The following is a 7897-nucleotide window of genomic DNA, read 5'->3' as shown; positions in this document are numbered from 1 at the left end:
TATCACATGGAAACAAATAAAAAGAAAATACAAATACGAAATAAGACAGGCCAAAAGATCGTACTATAAAACCAAAATAGGGACAGATTATAAAGACATGAAGAAATTATACCAACTCGTGAACAAACTCCTAGACACCAACTTGGCCACTACCATGAATACAGACATCCCATCTGCAGATAAACTTGCAAAGTACTTCAATTAAAAAATTGTAAACATGCTACCTCAGAACAACACCGACATTGAAAACTTCCTTAATGAATTGGACCCAACCATTGGAGAATACCCAGCAGATCGGACCTGGTTAAACATAGTAACATAGTAGATGACGGCAGAAAAAGACCTGCACGGTCCATGCAGTCTGCCCAAGAAGATAAATTCATATGTGCTACTTTTTTTATTTGTACTGTCCTCTTCAGTGCACAGACCGTATAAGTCTGGCCAGCCCTATCCCCGCCTCCCAACCACCAACCCCGCCTCCCAACCACCAGCTCTGGCACAGACCGTATAAGTCTGCCCAGCACTATCCCCGCCTCCCAACCACTAGCTCTGGCACAGACCGTATAAGTCTGCCCAAACTTCGCCCTCCTTACCGTTGAAACAGTTACCCAGGCGAATAGTTGGTTTTCCAACACTCCCTGTAAACTAGATACCTGTCCCAGCTAACTAATGAAATCCGCCCCTGACCGCTTCATAGCAGACCTCACATCCCAACTAAATTACAAACTTCAGCAAGGCCTCTTCCCTAAGGAAAATGGCAATATCCTTCTCACCTCAATACCAAAAGATACCAAGAAAAAAAAACAATCGAAATCACTAACTACCGTCCAGTAGCATCTATCCCATTGGTGGTCAAACTGATGGAAAGCATGGTAACCAAACAACTTACAGATTACATAAACAAATTCTCAATATTACACGAATCACAGTCAGGCTTTCGCCCCCTCCACAGAAAGAAACAGTATTACTCACTCTTCTAGCCAAATTAAAGCAAGAAATAGCAACAGGCAAAAACATCCTTCTCCTCCAATTCGACATGTCTAGTGCATTCGACATGGTAAACCATAATATATTAATAAGATTACTAGATAAGTTCGGGATTGGTGGAAACATACTTAACTGGATCAAGGGCTTCCTAATCACAAGAACATATCAAGTAAAATCAAATTCAAACATATCATCACCATGGAAAGCAGACTGTGGAGTACCGCAAGGATCACCGCTATCACCGATCCTATCCAACTTAATGATGACCCCACTTGCCGAGTCCTTATCCAGCCATGGCCTTAACCCTTTCATATATGCAGACGATGTCACAATATACATTCCTTACAAAATCAAACTGACAGAAATCACTAACGAAATCAAGCTCGGCCTGAACATCGTGGATTCATGGGCAAATGCATTTCAACTAAAACTCAATAAAGAAAAAACTCGTTGTCTCATCCTCTCATCCCAACACACCGCGGACATCCCCACAAGTATCAACACCCCAGATCACACCCTTCCTATTTCAGACAGCTTGAAAATCCTCGGCGCTACAATGGACCATAACTTAACACTAGAGAGCACAGTGGCATCCACAACAAAGAAAATGTTCCACTCAATGTGGAAATTCAAATGCGTGAAGCAATTCTTCCCGTTGGAAACATTTCACAACCGGATACGATCAATGGTACTAAGCCACTTAGATTACTGCAATGGAATTTATGCGGGATGTAAAGAACAAACCTTAAAGAAACTTCAGACTGCTCAAAACACGGCAGCTAGGCTTATATTTGGTAAAACGGGATTTCAAAGCGCAAAACCCCTCCGCGAAAAACTACACTGGCTCCCAATCAAAGAACGCATCGCCTTCAAAATCTGCACCCTGGTTCACAAAATCATCTACGGAGAAGCCCCGAGTTACATGACAGACTTGATCGACTTACCAATTAGAAATACATCCGCATCAACACGATCTTATCTAAATCTGCACTACCCAAGCTGCAAAGGACTTAAATACAAAACAACTTACGCATCTAGTTTTTCCTACATAAGCACACAACTGTGGAACGCATTACCAAAAGCCTTGAAAATGACATACGACCACCTAAACTTTCGGAAATCACTAAAAACCAACCTGTTTAAAAAGGCATGCCCTACCGATCCAACTTATGTTTTATGTTTCAACTTTTTTATTGATGGAACAATCTGGCATATACAACCGAGTAACTTCAAAATCAATTATAAAATACAAGTGCTATGCATCTATACAAGGTGAATAATGTTTACCATCAAGATTTTGTTTCGTTTTCTCCCCCCCATCTCCCCCCTCCCTTTCCCCTCCCTCATGTCCAAAATGCGATTTAGACTAGGCAATGCTTATTTTTATTTAAAAAAAGAAAAAAGTCATCATGGTGTGTTTTCAATAGTTCTCAGTTCTCCTGACTCTTATTTTGGTTGTATCCTTTAGTTCGTCTCTGCATAGAACCATTGTTTGCAGGTAGGAATCCATTATCCCGGGAGGGAGCCCTTGTTCTTGTGGTCCCCTCACGGCTGAGCCATCAGTACTGTCGAGCATTGCCCAAATGTCCACCAGATCTTAATTATCAATAATACAGTACATTTGGAAACATGTATATTAATTATTCCCTTTTTATAATGATACAAGATCTCGCCAATCCCTCCTCCCTCCCCCTTGCCAACCTTTGTTCAGGAGGAGATTTACTCTCTATGTAAATAACCGTAACTGTGTCACAACATGTTGAGCAATAGACTTCTGCCCCTTGGGCTAAGCCCTTGTAAATAAAGTCCCCATATTTGCATGAAACATTTTTTCCGTTTTGGATTACCTTTTGCCTCTCTGGCTTCCCATGTGGCCATCTCATGTATTTGGTTCCGCCACTGCCAATAGGCAGGTGGATCGGGAGATACCCATTTTTGCAATATAGTCTTACGTGCTATCAGGCAGACCTTACGGCACCAAAGCCTAGGCCCTTTCGCCAATGCCGCAAACGCTGGTTGCGTGTCCAGCACGTAATGTTCCCATGCCCCCCTTACCGGTGTCTGTGTCGTGGTAGTTAGAAAACATTGAATTCGTCTCCAAAACATACGGACTCCTGGGCAATCCCAAAAGGCATGAAATAACGTGGGGGCTTCTTGGTCACATTTGACACATTTCACATTCCTCCCGGTGGTTATGTGTCCCCATTGCTTTCCTGACATATATGCCCTCATTACCACTCTATATCCACTCTCCCTAAGCCTTTCGTCTATGGTGAGCATCGGAATGCGTCTCAGTGTGGCTCCTACATCCCACCTCCCTAATGACCCTCCCGATTCATGTTCCCATTTTTGTTTAATATAATCCAAGTTTTTTATGGGGGCGTTTTTCTCCATTGCTTGGCTTATAGAAGATACTGTCATTCCTATTGCTTCCAATGCCAGGAAGAAGGCTTGTATCTGACCTCCTATTTTTGATTGGAGTGTTGATTGGTTAAGGCTAGAAATATAATGTTTAGCTTGTACAAACGCAAAATAGTCCCCCCATGTATTCCCTATCTTATTTTTCAGGTCTTCGAATTTCATGATATCTCCGTCCCTTCCTAGCAGATTTCCCCTTTTGTGATTCCCTGTGCCTCCCATCGAAGGAAGGCTGAGTTAGTTTGTCCGGGCTCAAAACTCGGGTTCCCTCTAAATGTTAAGAGTTCTGATGTTCCTGGTATTCCTCCCAGGGTCCTAACTAGCTCTTTCCATGCCTTACGCATGGATTGTAGCAAATGGCAACGTTTAAACTGGGCTGGAATTTGTCCCTGTTCTAAGTGTAATAATGTGATAACATCATATGGAGCGAAATATTCCTGTTCCATTTTCAATGGTGTGAAGACATTTGAGTGGCCTACCCAGTCTCCTATATGTCTGAGGAGACAAGCTTGGTTGTACAAGGCAAGGTCTGGCACTCCCAATCCTCCCCTATTCCATCTCCCTCTCATCACTGCGGCCTTTATTTGGGGTTTCTTTCTCGCCCAACAGAACCTGCTAAAGGCCCTGTTAATGTTCATTAATTCTTTGCGTGTCAGTCGAAGGGGGAGTGTCTGCAGGAGATACAACTACTTTGGGAATATTACCATACGTATTAAATTTATCCTGCCAACTAATAATGGGAGGCCCTCCCATCTATCTAGTCGATGTCTTGTCCCCTCTAACAGGGTGTGTACGTTTAAGTCATGCAGTTTTTCTAACTCCATGGTCAGTTGAATCCCCAAGTATTTAAAAGATCCTTCTGCCCAGCTTAAAGGGAACCCCTGACCCCATAGGGCCCTCACTTCCTCTGAGGAGGCCAAGGCTTCTGACTTAGTCAGATTCAGTTTTAGACCTGCATAGTCCCCATATTCTTCCAAGATCTCCATCAGAGCCGTGAACGATGACTTAGGTTTTGTAAGCATTACTAAGAGATCATCTGCAAAGGCTGCTATTTTGAATTCGGCCTTGCCTATGTGCATACCCTGTATCGTTTGACTAGCCTCGATGTCTCTGATCAATGGGTCAAGCGATAAGACAAATACCAATGGGGATAACGGGCATCCTTGTCGGGTTCCTCTATATATCTGAAACTCCTCTGATTCCAATCCGTTGACCCGTATCTTAGCTTTTGGTCTATGATAGAGGGCCCGAATCCCTGACATAAAGCGACCATGAAACCCATATTTTTTTAATGTGGCGAACAGGAATGCCCAGTGTACTTTGTCGAACGCCTTTTCGGCGTCAAAACTTATTAGGAGGGATGGTGTATCTGTATGCTTCCTCCTTTCTAGAGCCCCTATGATTTTCCGCAAGTTCTTCGCTATTACCCTGCCCTCCACAAATCCCGTTTGGGCTTCATTAATTAGTTTCGGCAGCACCTGTTTCATGCGGTTGGCCAGGATTTTTGCTAGCAATTTTATTTCCACATTCAATAGGGAAATTGGGCGATATGACTCTACACATTGCGGATCCCTACCGGGCTTGGGCAGCACCACTATATGTGCTAAAGATAGGCCTTCCGAGGGTTGTTCCTTGTCAACTATGCTATTGAAATATTTAGTTAATGTCGGAGCAATGTGTTCCCCTAGGATCTTATAAAATTCTATGCGGAGCCCATCAGGACCAGGCGCTTTAAGCAATTGTCCTTGTTTTATACCCAGCATTACTTCTGCCTCCGTGATTGGTTCATTCAATTTATCTTTATCCCTCTGGCTGAGGGCCGGCAGGTCCAAATTGTCTAAATAGAGAGACTCTGATAGCCCCCTGTCCTCCGGCATCATGTATAGATTATCATAAAATTTAGCAAACGCCTCACATATCTTTTCTGCTGTACGTTCCATTTTCCCTTGTTCCCCTCTTACTTGTAGGACCTGTCTTGTGCTCCCTCTCGGGTTGGCTAATCTTGCTAATAGACGCCCTGCTTTATTCCCAAATCTGTGTAAGTGAAATTTATAATATGCTTGAGACTTCGAAGCCCACTGGTGCAACAATGTGTTTAATGTGACTTGGGTTTCCATAAGATTAGCTCGATGTGATTCTGTGTGTGTCCGGCCATAGGCCTGCCGAGCCTTGCATATCAATTTACTTAGTCTTATAATTTCCCTATTTCTCGCTGATCTAAGGTGGTGATGGTAACTAATTATTTCGCCTCGCAACACAGCTTTCGCTGCATCCCAAAATAAAATTGGGTTTTCTATGTGTTGCCGGTTCGTTGCTATATAATCTTCCCAACTCTCCTTTAACTTGGTCTTAAATTTCTCGTCACCAGTCAGTTCTAGCGGAAACTGCCAGGAGCCCCCTTTGTGTCTTCGTTCCTCCCATTCCATACTCACCCACGCATGATCTGAGATCGTGTAAGGTCCTATATGCGTATCCTTTACCTTTCCTAGCATGTTTTCAGTGATTAATATATAATCTATTCTGGCTTGGGATGCGTGGGCTCTCGCGTGGTGAGTATAATCTCTTTCAGTGGGATGTAACACCCTCCACACATCTATCAAGTGCAGCGTCTGTCCTAATCTTTTCAAGCCCTTATTAGACGCCGCCGAATCACTTCTTTTACCCTGGGTGCTATCAATCGAGGCATCCCATACCGTATTAAAGTCTCCCCCTACCAACATCTGTTCCCCTCGATATGAGAGTAAATGTTGTAGTATTTGGTTGTAAAAGTGCTTGTCAAATTGATTAGGGGCGTAGATGTTGCCTACTAACAGCTTTTGTCCCGATATCTCCACTGCCACGAGCACATAACGGCCTCTTGCGTCCGTCACCATGGGGCGTACCGCTGTGGTCAGCCCTTTACGAATTAATATCGCTACCCCTCCTTTTTTCCCTTGTGCTCCCGCTGAGACGCATTCCTCCACCCACCATGTCCTGAGTTTTGCATGTTCCTCCTGGCTAAGGTGTGTTTCTTGCAGCAAGGCAATATCTATATTATTTCTCTGTAACTGTTGCAAGATTTTTGTTCTCTTTATGGGTGAGTGTATACCCCCCACGTTCCAAGTAACGAGCCTAACCATAATCTATAGGGCTTACTATGCTCTGTAATGTAACTCTCTTTTCATGTTGTCCTGTCAGGAGGGCACCCCAGCCTATGCCCCCCCAATCCCACTCTCGACATTTGCCTTGTCTCTGTTTCAGTGTTCTTCCCCTCCCCCTAACGCATTGGTTGGCTTTGTTCCCTTTTATCCCTCCCACCCAAATCTCTACTCCTTCCCCTACCCATCCCCCCACCCCATTCTTCTGACCCCTCCCCCCCCTTGTTCCATGTTTCCCAATATAGGAACCGATCACATTTGTCGCCTCCCGACCTCCCTCCCCTTCATGATCTCATCCGTTATATACTCTGGACTTTTAAAGCCCATCCAATTCGTTTTCTAACCCCCTTAGCAATCGACCCTCGACAAACAATATAATCCCCTAATACAGATTCCTTATACTTCTCAGATTATGTCTCCCCTCATATGATAGTACATATTATGATCATTTATACCATCAATCGGGCTTTGGTGTGGGCAGGCCCCGATCAATATAAATTTTTCAGGTTCCACCTCCAGTCATAGGTATTACACCTCCTATCTGTCTTAAATCTCTAGGTTTGTCCTTTATATTCTTGAGGTCTGTCCCTGTAATGTAAGTTATGCGGGTATGAACCCCTCCAGTTAGTCAGAATCCCTATGCCCTATACAACTTTAACAAACATTAACCTCAACTGTTCAAACGATCTGTTATCTAGTCAAACCTGTCAAACCTGTGGCTGATGTCCATGAGGTCTCTCTCTAGTTAACAAACATTAACATCCGCTGTTGAGATGATCTGTTATCTCCTCTGATTCATGCCGGGGTGTCTCTCCCAGTGCTTCCCATGTCTTCTGCCTCGATCTGGGCCACAAATTTTTTCGCCTCCTCCACTGCGTCAAATACATGCGTTGATCCTTTATACACGATCTTCAACTGCGCTGGGTACATCAGGTTGAATCTAATCTTCTGATTAAACAATGCTGTACACACCGGGGAGAAGGCGCGGCGTCTCCCCGCCATCCCCGCCGAATAATCTTGAAAACATAGTATTCTTTTCTGTTCATATATCAGCACATTGTCTTTCCTGGAGGCTTGCAAAATATATTGTTTGTGTTGAAAATTCAAAACCCGCAAAATGAGTACTCTGGGTTTATTGGTGTTGTCTGTACGAGGTCCCAGACGGTGAGCCCTCTCTACTCTCAAGGGGCCCATGTGCGCAGGGAAGGCCACTCTTGAAGTAAGCCAGCGTTCCAGCTCCATAATTAAGTCCCTGCCACCCATGGCCTCTGGAAGTCCCACCAGACGCAGATTGTTGCGTCTAGAACGATTCTCCAGTTCTTCTACTTTTTGTTCTAGCGCTTCAACACGTCCTC

This window comes from Microcaecilia unicolor, chromosome 7 (genome assembly GCF_901765095.1).
Source record: "Microcaecilia unicolor chromosome 7, aMicUni1.1, whole genome shotgun sequence".
Taxonomy (NCBI): Eukaryota; Metazoa; Chordata; class Amphibia; order Gymnophiona; family Siphonopidae; genus Microcaecilia; species Microcaecilia unicolor.
Note: the sequence above shows the minus strand (reverse complement) of the source record.